General features: G+C 41.3%; 8 non-coding genes and 4 pseudogenes across 8 annotated transcripts; 4 read left to right on the plus strand and 8 right to left on the minus strand.

Annotated features, from left to right (window-relative positions):
* Positions 1 to 885: 885 nt before the first annotated feature.
* On the minus strand, positions 886 to 1,029 carry LOC149937939 (U2 spliceosomal RNA; annotated as a pseudogene).
* Positions 1,030 to 2,168: 1,139 nt separating this feature from the next.
* On the plus strand, positions 2,169 to 2,287 carry LOC149937940 (5S ribosomal RNA). Its single transcript, XR_016481829.1, has one exon. It is a non-coding gene; the product is annotated as a 5S ribosomal RNA (ribosomal RNA).
* Positions 2,288 to 4,199: 1,912 nt separating this feature from the next.
* Positions 4,200 to 4,390, minus strand: LOC149937941 (U2 spliceosomal RNA). The gene has a single exon (XR_016481719.1). It is a non-coding gene; the product is annotated as a U2 spliceosomal RNA (small nuclear RNA).
* Positions 4,391 to 6,095: 1,705 nt separating this feature from the next.
* Positions 6,096 to 6,236, minus strand: LOC149937942 (U2 spliceosomal RNA; annotated as a pseudogene).
* A 1,139-nt stretch (positions 6,237 to 7,375) lies between these two features.
* Positions 7,376 to 7,494, plus strand: LOC149937943 (5S ribosomal RNA). Its single transcript, XR_016481831.1, has one exon. It is a non-coding gene; the product is annotated as a 5S ribosomal RNA (ribosomal RNA).
* A 1,924-nt stretch (positions 7,495 to 9,418) lies between these two features.
* On the minus strand, positions 9,419 to 9,609 carry LOC149937944 (U2 spliceosomal RNA). Its single transcript, XR_016481720.1, has one exon. It is a non-coding gene; the product is annotated as a U2 spliceosomal RNA (small nuclear RNA).
* A 1,704-nt stretch (positions 9,610 to 11,313) lies between these two features.
* Positions 11,314 to 11,454, minus strand: LOC149937945 (U2 spliceosomal RNA; annotated as a pseudogene).
* Positions 11,455 to 12,593: 1,139 nt separating this feature from the next.
* Positions 12,594 to 12,712, plus strand: LOC149937946 (5S ribosomal RNA). The gene has a single exon (XR_016481832.1). It is a non-coding gene; the product is annotated as a 5S ribosomal RNA (ribosomal RNA).
* Positions 12,713 to 14,630: 1,918 nt separating this feature from the next.
* On the minus strand, positions 14,631 to 14,814 carry LOC149937947 (U2 spliceosomal RNA). The gene has a single exon (XR_016481660.1). It is a non-coding gene; the product is annotated as a U2 spliceosomal RNA (small nuclear RNA).
* Positions 14,815 to 16,150: 1,336 nt separating this feature from the next.
* Positions 16,151 to 16,296, minus strand: LOC149937948 (U2 spliceosomal RNA; annotated as a pseudogene).
* Positions 16,297 to 17,436: 1,140 nt separating this feature from the next.
* LOC149937949 (5S ribosomal RNA) lies at positions 17,437 to 17,555 on the plus strand. The gene has a single exon (XR_016481833.1). It is a non-coding gene; the product is annotated as a 5S ribosomal RNA (ribosomal RNA).
* A 1,934-nt stretch (positions 17,556 to 19,489) lies between these two features.
* Positions 19,490 to 19,677, minus strand: LOC149937950 (U2 spliceosomal RNA). The gene has a single exon (XR_016481727.1). It is a non-coding gene; the product is annotated as a U2 spliceosomal RNA (small nuclear RNA).
* Positions 19,678 to 20,419: the final 742 nt, after the last annotated feature.

Consider the following 20,419-nt stretch of genomic DNA (forward strand, 5'->3'; position numbering starts at 1 on the left):
TCTTTTTTCAGGTCTTCTTCTAAGGTGATGGCATCTGTGATAACTGCCCCCAAGGAGGTCGGTGTTGAGCTTCTGGTTTCTTCAGGATCTTTGGGTAGTGCGTTTTGGTCTCCCGTTTTTGTCTTCCTTGCCATCTGGTTCTTCTTTTTGCCGCAGACAGAGGCAACGTGCCCCTCCTGCTCACAAAAGAAGCACTTTTTTTCAACACCGGTATAGTATACCAGTGCCCGGCTACGTCCAAAATAAATCACATTAGGTATCGTTTTATTCATCTTAATCTTTACCGATCGGTCTCCGTTTTTAATTCCCGTTAGTTCCTTGTATTCATCTAGGCGGTGTGCCTTAATATCCCCGTACTGTCGTAAGGTGGTCAATATTGAGTCCCATTGTATCCATGGCGGAAGCTGTTTAATGCTCAGCCAGACGCCGTCGTCCTCGACACTTGTGATTTTACAGGTAGTGTTGTTAACGTTTATTTCTCCATAAGAGACAGCTTGCTGCAGGAATGCTAGGGTCGTGAAGGTGAGCAGAAATGATTCTTTACCAACAGATTGAAGAGTTTCAATACTGTCCGGTCCAAGTTTTTCACGGAAGGTGCGGGCAACTTCCAAGAAGCCAGCGTCAACTTCGAGTCGGGCGGTTCGTTTTTTCACCTCTGCAGCCATGATGGCTTTAGAGGGGTCGTCAGGCGAAGGCAAGTCCCAGGAAGGAACAGCGTCAAGTGGTATTGGCAGGAATCAGCCAAAACAGGATACAGGCGTGGAGACCCGGAACAGCAGCGACAGGTAAGTAGCAGCGGAACCAGGAACAGCAGCGGAATCAGGAACAGCAACGGAACCGGAAACAGCAGCGGCAACTTCAAGAGCAGGAACAGGAACAGAGACGTCAGGATACCGGCAGGTAAGTCAGCATCGCAGGAACAGGCTGAGAAGCGTAAACGTCGCTTAACGGCCTTTCGGCCAAGATTTCAGCGAAATAGCTGGAAACAGATACTACACTTTGATCTTAGCCAAAAGGCCGAGAAGCGATAACCCGCTAAGAGCCGTCACTGTTTAACAAAGTAAAAAGAGAGAATTCGAGCATTTCAAATATTTCATAATTACGTCACCGAATGTTGGTCCTGGTGGGAGATGACAACGTTTGTAGCCATCGCGCGAACAAAGGAGAAGACGATATCTTGAATCCGTGAAAGAGAGGTACACCGCCAAGCCCGGACTGGCACTTTTGGGGTCATCGGCTAGAGACAGTAGAGTGGGCCACTTTACCGGGCCGTATGGAAAAAAAATCTAAATGGTGGTTTATAGGACCATAAATAACGTATTAAGTGTACTAGATTCTACGTGTAACGTCAAACGCGTTTAAATGACCATTTAGGAAAAATTTATTATAAGCGAATAGAGCGTTCTATAAAAGTGGACCATAACCGGTCACTTTTCATACAGACTATAGAGCTGGTTCAGCAGGACTAACAACTTTTGTTATTCTTTGGTTTAAGAGAATTCGGCTTATGTCCTGTCTTTATATGAATATTTTAGAGACGTACCTTTTAGGAGTTGTAGGAGGCACCCTTGGTGTTGAAGTATGTTTGGGGTTAAGGATATTTTCATGATCTAAGTTTCATCTTAAACACGTGGATTTGGGACTAGTATTTTCGAGAATTTTGCTTATTTGCCATCATACATTTATTACAAAAATCATTTAAAATAAGAAAAAAGGCGCGGAAAGCCGGAAATATGTGAAGCCTAGGCTAGCAACTACGCTACTAATGAAAATTGACTGCTCTCAATTTCTTACGGGTTTGCCAGATAAATATATTTCTCTAAGACGAAAAACCGGCCAAACCTTCACCTCCTCCGAACTCCAAAGGGGGAAAGCACACCACACCAATTTTATAGATTCGTAAACGCGCCTTCCCAATCGACCGCCATCACCTTACAGTCTACGGGGAGGGTGATGAAAAAACTGGTTTTGGGGGGATGAAATTTCTGCGGTAAAGGGCTTGCTCGTTGGTTTTCTGTACGATAATATCGGCGCCCAGTAAACGTTTCTAAAAAGAGTGTATAGAACGTTCTATTGGAGCCGCATGCAGCCGGTGGCCCTCGGCGATCACCAACCTACCAGGACCTGGCTAGTCGCGGCTTGTCCACCGCTATCAATTACATTCTATCGGCAACGGCCATATCACGCTGAATACACCGGTTCTCGTCTGATCACCGAAGTTAAGCAGCGTCGAGCGCGGTCAGTACTTGGGAGGGAGACCACCTGGGAACACCGCGTGCCGTTGGCTACTCATTTATTTTCGCGGGATGGGATTTGCGTCTTTTAACAGGAAAATACCTTCATCCTACCATTTTGACGCTGCTTTTTTTATGCAATTAAAAGTTCGCCCAGACGATAATATTATTTCGGTCAACTCTTGGCCTATTTTTAACAACTGGCAGCATCTTCCCGTGAATAAAATACATGTTAGTATCAAAATTGAACAAAATAAAATGGCGAGAAAATTGGTTTTTATTTTATTCTACTTAAGGCTTGTACTTAAAATAGTACTAACTTACTTACTTACTTACTTACTTACTAACTAACTAACTAACTAACTAACTAACTAACTAACTAACGTTAATCTCTAAACAAAAACATTTCCGCGGTAAAACCCACTCTGAAATGGCCTTTTCTGGTTTTGGAATTAAGTCCAAAGTTAAAATTTTATTAACAAATTCTAATTGTGAAATATATTTTTTGTTCTAAATTTTAATCTTAAATGTAATTTAACTAGTTGAATCTAAAAAAAGGACTTTTGGAAAATGTTTCATATAAGGTTTTATCATGGGACAGCCGCATGGATTAGGGGAGTAACCCAAAAATACAAAATATCAAAACAAACCACGAAATTAAATAATAAAACGGAGACAGAGATATATTTTTTAAACAAAATAATATAGCTAACTTTTATCTATTAATTGTTTTAGGTGATATAGTTTATGTAAAATATAAAAATGAACCTTGGCACAATATAAATTTAATGTCATGTTTTATTGATACTTAGAAAAAGTAACAAACATTTCAAAAGTCAGATCTTTGAGATCATTATTAGAAAAATATAACATTTTAAATCCGAACTCCTCTATAAATATTAAAATTATAAATTCCTAATCTACTTTAACAAAAGATATATCATATTAAGTTTAATACTATTAATGTTAGGAATAATCATGACTTTGAGATAAATAGAACAAAAATATTTAATTCCAAATATAGTTAATTATAGAGCAATATATAATAAATGATTTTGTACTTACCAAAAATAAGCCTTGCCATTTTATATCTTGGTAATGTAGCCGTCGCATGGGCGAAGCCATGGCCGCCGCGGGCGGCGGGCCCCCGGCGGCGACTCACTGTCCACGGAAGACGGGAAGAGAAAAAAAATGGAGAGGGGCTTATTTCGTGTTTTCTCTTTACGCGGAACATCTTGGCTGGAACCCAATAACGTAAAAATGAGGGGCGCGCTGTCTCTACCCACCATACCGAAACCCGCGAATTTACGTTATGAAAACCGGTTCCTTCAGCCAACCACTTAGAACATGCACGATTTACGAACCTTGGGTTACGAATAAAACCACAGGAATAACACAGAACAACCTCTTTTCGCGCCTTTATTTTACCCCTCTTACTTGCCTCCCGCTCGTCGGCCATTGCCTCTGCCCTTAGCGGGGAGTCTAGCATCCACTCCTTGGGTATCCATAATGGAGGATAGGACTGAAAGGGGGAAAACCAAGCATGGACGCGCCCAGGAAAATACCAAGGAGGATAGGAAAGGAGGCGAAGTAGGTGGGATGAACGCGGCAGCATCCTTGTAAGAAGCTTAGCGGCGGGAAAATTTCGGGAAAATGGCGGCTAGACGTAGCGTAGCTGCCGCAATCTTGCCGCCATTCATCCCTCCTACTTCGCCTCCCTTCCTATCCTCCGTGAAAATACCGCGAAAAAGAGTGTATAACTAGGTAAAAGAAAATTAAAAAACTGGAATCTTTCCGATTCTTCATTATTAACTATTCGACAATAAGGATTTTACCACTTATGACGTCAGAGGGGCAATATATTATAATAAAGAAATAAATATAAAGACAGCCAAATAACATTGCCCGGAAATACTGTGTTGCGCAGTGCGCCATTATAAGAGCGTTTGATTTTTGATTTCAAGAGAGAAGTGGGCCAATCCCGGATTTACTGCAATACCAGGCCGACCCGTGGCGGAGGTGGAGCAAGCTCCGACCACTCCGCCGCCGTCCAAAAATAAGTTTAATATCTTGGGCCCCGATGGGACCCGTATCAGATATTAAGCTGATAAGAACAGATACTGAATTTGTTTATTTAAAATTCGTTGTCAAGGTTACAATTGATCGCGTTATTAATCTTTAAATTAGCGCGACCATTGTCAAAAAACAGTTAATTCTTTTTTCCCAGGTTTCAGTAAAAAACGTCAAGGTAAGTACCATTTTTCTATATTTTTAACAGTGAGTATAATTTTTCGCTATATTTTAACAGGGTAAGTATTTTCCTCTATATTCTAACTAGGTAAGTATAATTTTAACTATACTTTTTAACAGGTAAGTATAATTTTAACTATATTTTAAACAGGTAAGTGTAATTTTAACTATATTTTAAACAGGTAAGTATATTTTGTATCAATATTCTTTCTTTTTAACTTTAACGTAAAAATACAGATATATTTTGACATGTCAAATTCGTTCCCCCTTTTTTTTTTTATAACACACGCAATTAAAAACCCAAATCATATAAAAAACGAATACTAAAAATTGTAAAATTAAAAGTATATATAAACTTAAAAAGAGTTATTAAAAACATATTTACAACTCGGAACATGGTCTTATTTTTTCCCTTTCTTGGGGTCCTTTTCACGAGGAGGACTATGACGGCGTTTGGCACGATTCCGAAGGGTACTCTCGGCTTTCACTAGACAGTCATCCCGCCATTCCATGACACGTGGATCCGTGGTTTTTAGTGCTTTGGCACGCCGAATGAAATCTTCAATTTCTGCATTTGACATTTCAACCCAGGACCAACCGCGGTTGTAAATCTCGGGTTCCGGCACAGATGTATCTAGGCGACCCGGAGACTTTAATGCGTCGGCGTAACCCTTGGGGATTACTTTAGACGTGTTTGGAGATGAATCTGGCGACGACAAGTACCAGCCGTCCTCACCCTCCTTCGGCTTGTCGGTGTTCGACGTACCCTCGTCCATTACAACCTGGCTATCCCCATCGCCGGCTTCAGCGCCAGCTAGTGGTGGTGGTGAGGTCGGGCTGCCGGAGCCCTCGGGTTCCTTATGTGTCGGAATCCGTTCTTGACTGTCGGTGTTCTCTTGAGTTTTCAGCGCCTTTTTTTTTCTTCTTCGGGCAATCCCGAACCTGATGACTGTCCTTCCTACAGTAGAAGCACATACGCTGTATACCCTGGTAAGTAATCTGGATGCGATGGCCGCTAATGGTCATCAGGTTCGGGATCGTGTTCTTCATCCGGACCTCAAGGCGACGAGTTCCATTTCTCAGGTCCTTGAATGGACCCTCCTGGTGGGTTTCCCAGGACTCCGAGAGAACATCGCAATACGATCGAAGAGCGGCTCTGATAAAAGAGAGCTCCCACCAGCTCGGAGCCTCTCTCAGCGTAATAAATGAAACTGGATCGGCAACACCAATGATCGAAACGTGAGTTTCTCCAACCATAAGACCGGCGTCGATAGCTTTCTGGTAACAGGCAGCGTCTGTGAAGGTAACCTGGGCTACGGCTTTTCCCATAGGCTGGAACACGGTGATCCCATGAGTACCAACGAGGTCAAAGAGAGCTTGAGCAAGATCGTTGATAGCAACGCCTTCAAACTTGATCCTAGCTGTTGTTTTTTCATTACAGCAGCTGGTGGGGAGGACATCGTTGACTGGACCGGAGCCATGGCAACGTTGGTGGCGACCGCCGAGGCGGAGACCGGAACTCAGGAGCCGCTGGAAAGAGGCAAGCGGCAACTGGAACACTGGAACACACGTTCGAACACGGATTGGGCTGGTGACAGGAATGGCAGCGACTGACGATTCAGCGTAGCGGAGAGCAGGCAAACTCGCCTAAAAGGCGTAAAAACACTTCTCGCCCCCCGACTAAGATCTCGGTATAGCACTATTGAAAACAGATACTACACTTTGATCTTAGCCAAAAGGCCGAGAAGCGATAACCCGCTAAGAGCCGTCACTGTTTAACAAAGTAAAAAGAGAGAATTCGAGCATTTCAAATATTTCATAATTACGTCACCGAATGTTGGTCCTGGTGGGAGATGACAACGTTTGTAGCCATCGCGCGAACAAAGGAGAAGACGATATCTTGAATCCGTGAAAGAGAGGTACACCGCCAAGCCCGGACTGGCACTTTTGGGGTCATCGGCTAGAGACAGTAGAGTGGGCCACTTTACCGGGCCGTATGGAAAAAAAATCTAAATGGTGGTTTATAGGACCATAAATAACGTATTAAGTGTACTAGATTCTACGTGTAACGTCAAACGCGTTTAAATGACCATTTAGGAAAAATTTATTATAAGCGAATAGAGCGTTCTATAAAAGTGGACCATAACCGGTCACTTTTCATACAGACTATAGAGCTGGTTCAGCAGGACTAACAACTTTTGTTATTCTTTGGTTTAAGAGAATTCGGCTTATGTCCTGTCTTTATATGAATATTTTAGAGACGTACCTTTTAGGAGTTGTAGGAGGCACCCTTGGTGTTGAAGTATGTTTGGGGTTAAGGATATTTTCATGATCTAAGTTTCATCTTAAACACGTGGATTTGGGACTAGTATTTTCGAGAATTTTGCTTATTTGCCATCATACATTTATTACAAAAATCATTTAAAATAAGAAAAAAGGCGCGGAAAGCCGGAAATATGTGAAGCCTAGGCTAGCAACTACGCTACTAATGAAAATTGACTGCTCTCAATTTCTTACGGGTTTGCCAGATAAATATATTTCTCTAAGACGAAAAACCGGCCAAACCTTCACCTCCTCCGAACTCCAAAGGGGGAAAGCACACCACACCAATTTTATAGATTCGTAAACGCGCCTTCCCAATCGACCGCCATCACCTTACAGTCTACGGGGAGGGTGATGAAAAAACTGGTTTTGGGGGGATGAAATTTCTGCGGTAAAGGGCTTGCTCGTTGGTTTTCTGTACGATAATATCGGCGCCCAGTAAACGTTTCTAAAAAGAGTGTATAGAACGTTCTATTGGAGCCGCATGCAGCCGGTGGCCCTCGGCGATCACCAACCTACCAGGACCTGGCTAGTCGCGGCTTGTCCACCGCTATCAATTACATTCTATCGGCAACGGCCATATCACGCTGAATACACCGGTTCTCGTCTGATCACCGAAGTTAAGCAGCGTCGAGCGCGGTCAGTACTTGGGAGGGAGACCACCTGGGAACACCGCGTGCCGTTGGCTACTCATTTATTTTCGCGGGATGGGATTTGCGTCTTTTAACAGGAAAATACCTTCATCCTACCATTTTGACGCTGCTTTTTTTATGCAATTAAAAGTTCGCCCAGACGATAATATTATTTCGGTCAACTCTTGGCCTATTTTTAACAACTGGCAGCATCTTCCCGTGAATAAAATACATGTTAGTATCAAAATTGAACAAAATAAAATGGCGAGAAAATTGGTTTTTATTTTATTCTACTTAAGGCTTGTACTTAAAATAGTACTAACTTACTTACTTACTTACTTACTTACTAACTAACTAACTAACTAACTAACTAACTAACTAACTAACTAACTAACTAACGTTAATCTCTAAACAAAAACATTTCCGCGGTAAAACCCACTCTGAAATGGCCTTTTCTGGTTTTGGAATTAAGTCCAAAGTTAAAATTTTATTAACAAATTCTAATTGTGAAATATATTTTTTGTTCTAAATTTTAATCTTAAATGTAATTTAACTAGTTGAATCTAAAAAAAGGACTTTTGGAAAATGTTTCATATAAGGTTTTATCATGGGACAGCCGCATGGATTAGGGGAGTAACCCAAAAATACAAAATATCAAAACAAACCACGAAATTAAATAATAAAACGGAGACAGAGATATATTTTTTAAACAAAATAATATAGCTAACTTTTATCTATTAATTGTTTTAGGTGATATAGTTTATGTAAAATATAAAAATGAACCTTGGCACAATATAAATTTAATGTCATGTTTTATTGATACTTAGAAAAAGTAACAAACATTTCAAAAGTCAGATCTTTGAGATCATTATTAGAAAAATATAACATTTTAAATCCGAACTCCTCTATAAATATTAAAATTATAAATTCCTAATCTACTTTAACAAAAGATATATCATATTAAGTTTAATACTATTAATGTTAGGAATAATCATGACTTTGAGATAAATAGAACAAAAATATTTAATTCCAAATATAGTTAATTATAGAGCAATATATAATAAATGATTTTGTACTTACCAAAAATAAGCCTTGCCATTTTATATCTTGGTAATGTAGCCGTCGCATGGGCGAAGCCATGGCCGCCGCGGGCGGCGGGCCCCCGGCGGCGACTCACTGTCCACGGAAGACGGGAAGAGAAAAAAAATGGAGAGGGGCTTATTTCGTGTTTTCTCTTTACGCGGAACATCTTGGCTGGAACCCAATAACGTAAAAATGAGGGGCGCGCTGTCTCTACCCACCATACCGAAACCCGCGAATTTACGTTATGAAAACCGGTTCCTTCAGCCAACCACTTAGAACATGCACGATTTACGAACCTTGGGTTACGAATAAAACCACAGGAATAACACAGAACAACCTCTTTTCGCGCCTTTATTTTACCCCTCTTACTTGCCTCCCGCTCGTCGGCCATTGCCTCTGCCCTTAGCGGGGAGTCTAGCATCCACTCCTTGGGTATCCATAATGGAGGATAGGACTGAAAGGGGGAAAACCAAGCATGGACGCGCCCAGGAAAATACCAAGGAGGATAGGAAAGGAGGCGAAGTAGGTGGGATGAACGCGGCAGCATCCTTGTAAGAAGCTTAGCGGCGGGAAAATTTCGGGAAAATGGCGGCTAGACGTAGCGTAGCTGCCGCAATCTTGCCGCCATTCATCCCTCCTACTTCGCCTCCCTTCCTATCCTCCGTGAAAATACCGCGAAAAAGAGTGTATAACTAGGTAAAAGAAAATTAAAAAACTGGAATCTTTCCGATTCTTCATTATTAACTATTCGACAATAAGGATTTTACCACTTATGACGTCAGAGGGGCAATATATTATAATAAAGAAATAAATATAAAGACAGCCAAATAACATTGCCCGGAAATACTGTGTTGCGCAGTGCGCCATTATAAGAGCGTTTGATTTTTGATTTCAAGAGAGAAGTGGGCCAATCCCGGATTTACTGCAATACCAGGCCGACCCGTGGCGGAGGTGGAGCAAGCTCCGACCACTCCGCCGCCGTCCAAAAATAAGTTTAATATCTTGGGCCCCGATGGGACCCGTATCAGATATTAAGCTGATAAGAACAGATACTGAATTTGTTTATTTAAAATTCGTTGTCAAGGTTACAATTGATCGCGTTATTAATCTTTAAATTAGCGCGACCATTGTCAAAAAACAGTTAATTCTTTTTTCCCAGGTTTCAGTAAAAAACGTCAAGGTAAGTACCATTTTTCTATATTTTTAACAGTGAGTATAATTTTTCGCTATATTTTAACAGGGTAAGTATTTTCCTCTATATTCTAACTAGGTAAGTATAATTTTAACTATACTTTTTAACAGGTAAGTATAATTTTAACTATATTTTAAACAGGTAAGTGTAATTTTAACTATATTTTAAACAGGTAAGTATATTTTGTATCAATATTCTTTCTTTTTAACTTTAACGTAAAAATACAGATATATTTTGACATGTCAAATTCGTTCCCCCTTTTTTTTTTATAACACACGCAATTAAAAACCCAAATCATATAAAAAACGAATACTAAAAATTGTAAAATTAAAAGTATATATAAACTTAAAAAGAGTTATTAAAAACATATTTACAACTCGGAACATGGTCTTATTTTTTCCCTTTCTTGGGGTCCTTTTCACGAGGAGGACTATGACGGCGTTTGGCACGATTCCGAAGGGTACTCTCGGCTTTCACTAGACAGTCATCCCGCCATTCCATGACACGTGGATCCGTGGTTTTTAGTGCTTTGGCACGCCGAATGAAATCTTCAATTTCTGCATTTGACATTTCAACCCAGGACCAACCGCGGTTGTAAATCTCGGGTTCCGGCACAGATGTATCTAGGCGACCCGGAGACTTTAATGCGTCGGCGTAACCCTTGGGGATTACTTTAGACGTGTTTGGAGATGAATCTGGCGACGACAAGTACCAGCCGTCCTCACCCTCCTTCGGCTTGTCGGTGTTCGACGTACCCTCGTCCATTACAACCTGGCTATCCCCATCGCCGGCTTCAGCGCCAGCTAGTGGTGGTGGTGAGGTCGGGCTGCCGGAGCCCTCGGGTTCCTTATGTGTCGGAATCCGTTCTTGACTGTCGGTGTTCTCTTGAGTTTTCAGCGCCTTTTTTTTTCTTCTTCGGGCAATCCCGAACCTGATGACTGTCCTTCCTACAGTAGAAGCACATACGCTGTATACCCTGGTAAGTAATCTGGATGCGATGGCCGCTAATGGTCATCAGGTTCGGGATCGTGTTCTTCATCCGGACCTCAAGGCGACGAGTTCCATTTCTCAGGTCCTTGAATGGACCCTCCTGGTGGGTTTCCCAGGACTCCGAGAGAACATCGCAATACGATCGAAGAGCGGCTCTGATAAAAGAGAGCTCCCACCAGCTCGGAGCCTCTCTCAGCGTAATAAATGAAACTGGATCGGCAACACCAATGATCGAAACGTGAGTTTCTCCAACCATAAGACCGGCGTCGATAGCTTTCTGGTAACAGGCAGCGTCTGTGAAGGTAACCTGGGCTACGGCTTTTCCCATAGGCTGGAACACGGTGATCCCATGAGTACCAACGAGGTCAAAGAGAGCTTGAGCAAGATCGTTGATAGCAACGCCTTCAAACTTGATCCTAGCTGTTGTTTTTTCATTACAGCAGCTGGTGGGGAGGACATCGTTGACTGGACCGGAGCCATGGCAACGTTGGTGGCGACCGCCGAGGCGGAGACCGGAACTCAGGAGCCGCTGGAAAGAGGCAAGCGGCAACTGGAACACTGGAACACACGTTCGAACACGGATTGGGCTGGTGACAGGAATGGCAGCGACTGACGATTCAGCGTAGCGGAGAGCAGGCAAACTCGCCTAAAAGGCGTAAAAACACTTCTCGCCCCCCGACTAAGATCTCGGTATAGCACTATTGAAAACAGATACTACACTTTGATCTTAGCCAAAAGGCCGAGAAGCGATAACCCGCTAAGAGCCGTCACTGTTTAACAAAGTAAAAAGAGAGAATTCGAGCATTTCAAATATTTCATAATTACGTCACCGAATGTTGGTCCTGGTGGGAGATGACAACGTTTGTAGCCATCGCGCGAACAAAGGAGAAGACGATATCTTGAATCCGTGAAAGAGAGGTACACCGCCAAGCCCGGACTGGCACTTTTGGGGTCATCGGCTAGAGACAGTAGAGTGGGCCACTTTACCGGGCCGTATGGAAAAAAAATCTAAATGGTGGTTTATAGGACCATAAATAACGTATTAAGTGTACTAGATTCTACGTGTAACGTCAAACGCGTTTAAATGACCATTTAGGAAAAATTTATTATAAGCGAATAGAGCGTTCTATAAAAGTGGACCATAACCGGTCACTTTTCATACAGACTATAGAGCTGGTTCAGCAGGACTAACAACTTTTGTTATTCTTTGGTTTAAGAGAATTCGGCTTATGTCCTGTCTTTATATGAATATTTTAGAGACGTACCTTTTAGGAGTTGTAGGAGGCACCCTTGGTGTTGAAGTATGTTTGGGGTTAAGGATATTTTCATGATCTAAGTTTCATCTTAAACACGTGGATTTGGGACTAGTATTTTCGAGAATTTTGCTTATTTGCCATCATACATTTATTACAAAAATCATTTAAAATAAGAAAAAAGGCGCGGAAAGCCGGAAATATGTGAAGCCTAGGCTAGCAACTACGCTACTAATGAAAATTGACTGCTCTCAATTTCTTACGGGTTTGCCAGATAAATATATTTCTCTAAGACGAAAAACCGGCCAAACCTTCACCTCCTCCGAACTCCAAAGGGGGAAAGCACACCACACCAATTTTATAGATTCGTAAACGCGCCTTCCCAATCGACCGCCATCACCTTACAGTCTACGGGGAGGGTGATGAAAAAACTGGTTTTGGGGGGATGAAATTTCTGCGGTAAAGGGCTTGCTCGTTGGTTTTCTGTACGATAATATCGGCGCCCAGTAAACGTTTCTAAAAAGAGTGTATAGAACGTTCTATTGGAGCCGCATGCAGCCGGTGGCCCTCGGCGATCACCAACCTACCAGGACCTGGCTAGTCGCGGCTTGTCCACCGCTATCAATTACATTCTATCGGCAACGGCCATATCACGCTGAATACACCGGTTCTCGTCTGATCACCGAAGTTAAGCAGCGTCGAGCGCGGTCAGTACTTGGGAGGGAGACCACCTGGGAACACCGCGTGCCGTTGGCTACTCATTTATTTTCGCGGGATGGGATTTGCGTCTTTTAACAGGAAAATACCTTCATCCTACCATTTTGACGCTGCTTTTTTTATGCAATTAAAAGTTCGCCCAGACGATAATATTATTTCGGTCAACTCTTGGCCTATTTTTAACAACTGGCAGCATCTTCCCGTGAATAAAATACATGTTAGTATCAAAATTGAACAAAATAAAATGGCGAGAAAATTGGTTTTTATTTTATTCTACTTAAGGCTTGTACTTAAAATAGTACTAACTTACTTACTTACTTACTTACTTACTTACTTACTTACTTACTTACTTACTTACTAACTAACTAACTAACTAACTAACTAACTAACTAACTAACTAACTAACTAACTAACTAACGTTTATCTCTAAACAAAAACATTTCCGCGGTAAAATCCACTCTGAAATGGCCTTTTCTGGTTTTGGAATTAAGTCCAAAGTTAAAATTTTATTAACAAATTCTAATTGTGAAATATATTTTTTGTTCTAAATTTTAATCTTAAATGTAATTTAAATAGTTGAATCTAAAAAAGGACTTTTGGAAAATGTTTCATATAAGGTTTTATCATGGGACAGCCGCATGGATTAGGGGAGTAACCCAAAAATACAAAATATCAAAACAAACCACAGACAGAGATATATTTTTTAAACAAAATAATATAGCTAACTTTTATCTATTAATTGTTTTAGGTGATGTAGTTTATGTAAAATATAAAAATGAACCTTGGCACAATATAAATTTAATGTCATGTTTTATTGATACTTAGAAAAAGTAACAAACATTTCAAAAGTCAGATCTTTGAGATCCTTATTAGAAAAATATAACATTTTAAATCCGAACTCCTCTATAAATATTAAAATTATAAATTCCTAATCTACTTTAACAAAAGATATATCATATTAAGTTTAATACTATTAATGTTAGGAATAATCATGACTTTGAGATAAATAGAACAAAAATATTTAATTCCAAATATAGTTAATTATAGAGCAATATATAATAAATGATTTTGTACTTACCAAAAATAAGCCTTGCCACTTTATATCTTGGTAATGTAGCCGCCGCATGGGCGAAGCCGCGGGCGGCGGGCCCCCGGCGGCGACTCACTGTCCACGGAAGACGGGAAGAGAAAAAAAATGGAGAGGGGCTTATTTCGTGTTTTCTCTTTACGCGGAACATCTTGGCTGGAACCCAATGACGTAAAAATGAGGGGCGCGCTGTCTCTACCCACCATACCGAAACCCGCGAATTTACGTTATGAAAACCGGTTCCTTCAGCCAACCACTTAGAACATGCACGATTTACGAACCTTGGGTTACGAATAAAACCACAGGAATAACACAGAACAACCTCTTTTCGCGCCTTTATTTTACCCCTCTTACTTGCCTCCCGCTCGTCGGCCATTGCCTCTGCCCTTAGCGGGGAGTCTAGCATCCACTCCTTGGGTATCCATAATGGAGGATAGGACTGAAAGGGGGAAAACCAAGCACGGACGCGCCCAGGAAAATACCAAGGAGGATAGGAAGGGAGGCGAAGTAGGAGGGATGAACGCGGCAGCATCCTTGTAAGAAGCTTAGCGGCGGAAAAATGGCGGCTAGACGTAGCGTAGCTGCCGCAATCTTGCCGCCATTCATCCCTCCTACTTCGCCTCCCTTCCTATCCTCCGTGAAAATACCGCGAAAAAGAGTGTATAACTAGGTAAAAGAAAATTAAAAACTGGAATCTTTCCGATTCTTCATTATTAACTATTCGACAATAAGGATTTTACCACTTATGACGTCAGAGGGGCAATATATTATAATAAAGAAATAAATATAAAGACAGCCAAATAACATTGCCCGGAAATACTGTGTTGCGCAGTGCGCCATTATAAGACCGTTTGATTTTTGATTTCAAGAGAGAAGTGGGCCGATCCCGGATTTACTGCAATACCAGGCCGACCCGTGGCGGAGGTGGAGCAAGCTCCGACCACTCCGTCGCCGTCAAAAAATAAGTTTAATATCTTGGGCCCCGATGGGACCCGTATCAGATATTAAGCTGATAAGAACAGATACTGAATTTGTTTATTAAAAAATCAAATATTTACAGTACCCTGGTCATTTTTTTCCTGCTTTTTAAATTTAATTAAATTAGAGCAGGTCAGTTTAAATAAATGTTTAAAAACAATTGAGTTCGTTTAAAATAAAAAGTAACAATTAAAGTTTTAAAATGTAAAGCTTGGTTTTCCCTTTTTTTTTATTCTATTTCGAAAACATAATAACATATCGAACCATAGTCATATAGGCCGATGGATCGTCATTGGTCTATTTGCTCTTGGACTTCTTGTTAGCTTTGGGAGGGGGAGTAGTCTGATGCCGTCTTGTGAAAGTCTTTGCATGCAATTTTCCATGGCTGATGAGAGCTGTCTTCTGGGGCGTGGTGATGTCCGAGAAATTTTGGACTGTCTTTACATATTCGTCCAGCCGGTCTGGTAAGAAACCTTCTAACCATTTCTGGAAGCCTTGAGTGAAGATAGACGGTGGTTCTACCTGCGTGACCTCAAGGAGGTCATGGTCTTGGTCATGGTCTTGGTCTTTATTTTGCATGGTGTCCATAGCTGGGGCGTCGTCATCTTCGTTCCTGGTTGGTTTCGGGCTATTGGTGGTAGGTAATTCGATTACTTCGCTAGATGTCGCGTCCTCCTGCTCTGGTTCCGGTAGTTTGGTCGTTGGTGGTTTTTTAAGGTCTCTGAAAGATCCTGGTTTTTCCGCCATCTTCACCTTCTTGGCGTCACAGGTTGAGGCTACGTGTCCCTCCTGGTCGCAAAAGAAACACTTCTTTGCGACTCCTGAGTAGTAAACAAGTGCTCTACTTCGCCCAAAATAAAGCACATTAGGTACAGTTTTGGTCATTTTTATTTTTACCGAACGATCTCCATTCTTGATGCCTTTTAGTTCTTGGTATTCGTCACAGCGGTGTGCTTTGATCTCTCCGTATTGTCGAAGGGTTGTTAAGATTGAGTCCCATTGAATCCACGAAGGGAGCTGTTTGATAGTTAACCAGACGCCATCGTCCTCGACGCTGGTTATTTTGCAGGGCTTGTTATCGATCTTGATTTCTCCATAGGAGACTGCTTGCTGTAGAAGGGCCAGTGTAGTAAAGGTAAGTAGAAATGTCTCTTTACCAATAGGTTGTAGAGTTTCGATGCTTTGAGATCCGAGTTTCTCGTGAAAGGTGTGAGCGACTTCCAAGAAGCCGGCATCAACTTCTACACGAGCCGTCCGTTTTTTTACCTCCATAGCCATCTTGGCTATGAGAGGTTCACCGGAAGAAGAGAGTCCAAAGGAGCAGCGCCACACTCGGAGAGGATCCCAGGAGATGCAGCGTCAGGTCAGGTAGGTACCAGGTAGGTAATTCTTTCAGGAAAGGCAGCGGAACAGATCACAGGAACGAAACATGCAGCAAGGCAGGCAAACTCGCCTTATAGGCGTGGAGACACTTCTCGCCCCTCGACTAAGATCTCCGTATAGCACTATTGAAAACAGATACTACACTTTGATCTTAGCCAAAAGGCCGAGAAGCGATAACCCGCTAGGAGCCGTCACTGTTTAACAAAGTAAAAAGAGAGAATTCGAGCATTTCAAATATTTCATAATTACGTCACCGAATGTTGGTCCTGGTGGGAGATGACAACGTTTGTAGCCATCGCGCGAACAAAGGAGAAGACGATATCTTGAATCCGTGAAAGAGAGGTACACCGCCAGGCCCGGACTGGCACTTTTGGGGTCATCGGCTAGAGACAGTAGAGTGGGCCACTTTACCGGGCCGTATGGAAAAAAAATCTAAATGGTGGTTTATAGGACCATAAATAACGTATTAAGTGTACTAGATTCTACGTCAAACGCGTTTAAATGACCATTTAGGAAAAATTTATTATAAGCGAATAGAGCGTTCTATAAAAGTGGACCATAACCGGTCACTTTTCATACAGACTATAGAGCTGGTTCAGCAGGACTAACAACTTTTGTTATTCTTTGGTTTAAGAGAATTCGGCTTATGTCCTGTCTTTATATGAATATTTTAGAGACGTACCTTTTAGGAGTTGTAGGAGGCACCCTAGGTGTTGAAGTATGTTTGGGGTTAAGGATATTTTCATGATCTAAGTTTCATCTTAAACACGTGGATTTGGGACTAGTATTTTCGAGAATTTTGCTTATTTGCCATCATACATTTATTACAAAAATCATTTAAAATAAGAAAAAAGGCGCGGAAAGCCGGAAATATGTGAAGCCTAGGCTAGCAACTACGCTACTAATAAAAATTGACTGCTCTCAATTTCTTACGGGTTTGCCAGATAAATATATTTCTCTAAGACGAAAAACCGGCCAAACCTTCACCTCCTCCGAACTCCAAAGGGGGAAAGCACACCACACCAATTTTATAGATTCGTAAACGCGCCTTCCCAATCGACCGCCATCACCTTACAGTCTACGGGGAGGGTGATGAAAAAAACTGGTTTTGGGGGGGGGGGGGATGAAATTTCTGCGGTAAAGGGCTTGCTCGTTGGTTGTCTGTACGATAATATCGGCGCCCAGTAAACGTTTCTAAAAAGAGTGTATAGAACGTTCTATTGGAGCCGCATGCAGCCGGTGGCCCTCGGCGATCACCAACCTACCAGGACCTGGCTAGTCGCGGCTTGTCCACCGCTATCAATTACACTCTAGCGGCAACGGCCATATCACGCTGAATACACCGGTTCTCGTCTGATCACCGAAGTTAAGCAGCGTCGAGCGCGGTCAGTACTTGGGAGGGAGACCACCTGGGAACACCGCGTGCCGTTGGCTACTCATTTATTTTCGCGGGATGGGATTTGCGTCTTTTAACAGGAAAATACCTTCATCCTATCATTTTGACGCTGCTTTTTTTATGCAATTAAAAGTTCGCCCAGACGATAATATTATTTCGGTCAACTCTTGGCCTTTTTTTAACAACTGGCAGCATCTTCCCGTGAATAAAATACATGTTAGTATCAAAATTGAACAAAATAAAATGGCGAGAAAATTGGTTTTTATTTTATTCTACTTAAGGCTTGTACTTAAAATAGTACTAACTTACTTACTTACTTACTTACTTACTTACTTACTTACTTACTTACTTACTTACTTACTTACTTACTTACTTACTTACTAACTAACTAACTAACTAACTAACTAACTAACTAACTAACTAACTAACTAACGTTTATCTCTAAACAAAAACATTTCCGCGGTAAAATCCACTCTGAAATGGCCTTTTCTGGTTTTGGAATTAAGTCCAAAGTTAAAATTTTATTAACAAATTCTAATTGTGAAATATATTTTTTGTTCTAAATTTTAATCTTAAATGTAATTTAAATAGTTGAATCTAAAAAAGGACTTTTGGAAAATGTTTCATATAAGGTTTTATCATGGGACAGCCGCATGGATTAGGGGAGTAACCCAAAAATACAAAATATCAAAACAAACCACAGACAGAGATATATTTTTTAAACAAAATAATATAGCTAACTTTTATCTATTAATTGTTTTAGGTGATGTAGTTTATGTAAAATATAAAAATGAACCTTGGCACAATATAAATTTAATGTCATGTTTTATTGATACTTAGAAAAAGTAACAAACATTTCAAAAGTCAGATCTTTGAGATCCTTATTAGAAAAATATAACATTTTAAATCCGAACTCCTCTATAAATATTAAAATTATAAATTCCTAATCTACTTTAACAAAAGATATATCATATTAAGTTTAATACTATTAATGTTAGGAATAATCATGACTTTGAGATAAATAGAACAAAAATATTTAATTCCAAATATAGTTAATTATAGAGCAATATATAATAAATGATTTTGTACTTACCAAAAATAAGCCTTGCCACTTTATATCTTGGTAATGTAGCCGCCGCATGGGCGAAGCCGCGGGCGGCGGGCCCCCGGCGGCGACTCACTGTCCACGGAAGACGGGAAGAGAAAAAAAATGGAGAGGGGCTTATTTCGTGTTTTCTCTTTACGCGGAACATCTTGGCTGGAACCCAATGACGTAAAAATGAGGGGCGCGCTGTCTCTACCCACCATACCGAAACCCGCGAATTTACGTTATGAAAACCGGTTCCTTCAGCCAACCACTTAGAACATGCACGATTTACGAACCTTGGGTTACGAATAAAACCACAGGAATAACACAGAACAACCTCTTTTCGCGCCTTTATTTTACCCCTCTTACTTGCCTCCCGCTCGTCGGCCATTGCCTCTGCCCTTAGCGGGGAGTCTAGCATCCACTCCTTGGGTATCCATAATGGAGGATAGGACTGAAAGGGGGAAAACCAAGCACGGACGCGCCCAGGAAAATACCAAGGAGGATAGGAAGGGAGGCGAAGTAGGAGGGATGAACGCGGCAGCATCCTTGTAAGAAGCTTAGCGGCGGAAAAATGGCGGCTAGACGTAGCGTAGCTGCCGCAATCTTGCCGCCATTCATCCCTCCTACTTCGCCTCCCTTCCTATCCTCCGTGAAAATACCGCGAAAAAGAGTGTATAACTAGGTAAAAGAAAATTAAAAACTGGAATCTTTCCGATTCTTCATTATTAACTATTCGACAATAAGGATTTTACCACTTATGACGTCAGAGGGGCAATATATTATAATAAAGAAATAAATATAAAGACAGCCAAATAACATTGCCCGGAAATACTGTGTTGCGCAGTGCGCCATTATAAGACCGTTTGATTTTTGATTTCAAGAGAGAAGTGGGCCGATCCCGGATTTACTGCAATACCAGGCCGACCCGTGGCGGAGGTGGAGCAAGCTCCGACCACTCCGTCGCCGTCCAAAAATAAGTTTAATATCTTGGGCCCCGATGGGACCCGTATCAGATATTAAGCTGATAAGAACAGATACTGAATTAGTTTATTAATTTTCAGTAAAAGTTTACATTTTTACATTGTCGTCGTTTGTTATTTTGTTCGCGGGTTAAAATTAAATAAATTAACGCGAACAATCGTTAAAAAATAAAAGGGTTCTTTTGTATATAAAAACAAGAATAAAACTATGCTAAAAATTAATATTTAAATTTAAAACATATTTTTTCCCTTTTTCATTTCTTTTTGGGGAGTAGTACTGCGTCGTCGCTTTTGCTGGTTTAAAAGAGTTTCACTAATGTTAACGAGGAGTTGTTCTGCATGCTTTTTTAATGAAACGTTGAGTATGGGAGGTCTGGATCGGATGGTGTCGTAAAGAATTTGAAGTTCGGATTTAGTTAACTGTTGGAGGTCGGGCGTATGTCCATACTCCCAGGTTGACGGGTCGTACTTGGCATTGGTTGCGGAGCTGGTTATTGTTTTCCTGTTGTCGGGTTTAATGGTATCGTTTTCAGTTGCATGTTCAGTTTCAGAGATTTCGTGATGTGGCGGTGATTTCAAAGCGTCGGCGAAGGAACAGATTGTGGCTGGAGGATCTACGGTCTTTGGAGAAGGTGTTGCCAAGTAAAAGCTTTCGTTGGAGGTTCTGGAGTCGTTTGGTTCGGTAAGTATTTCAGGTAAGTGTGGTAAGTATTCTTGTAGGTCTTCTCGGGTGGTGGCACTGGTGGTTTCCTTTTCAACTTGAGGCGATGGTGAGTTTCTTCCATGCTCTGGATTTACAAGTAGCGGGTTTGGGTCTGTCGCTGACTCTGGA

Source organism: Leiobunum rupestre, chromosome 6 (assembly GCF_980474605.1).
Source record: "Leiobunum rupestre chromosome 6, qqLeiRupe1.1.hap1, whole genome shotgun sequence".
Lineage (NCBI taxonomy): Eukaryota > Metazoa > Arthropoda > Arachnida > Opiliones > Sclerosomatidae > Leiobunum > Leiobunum rupestre.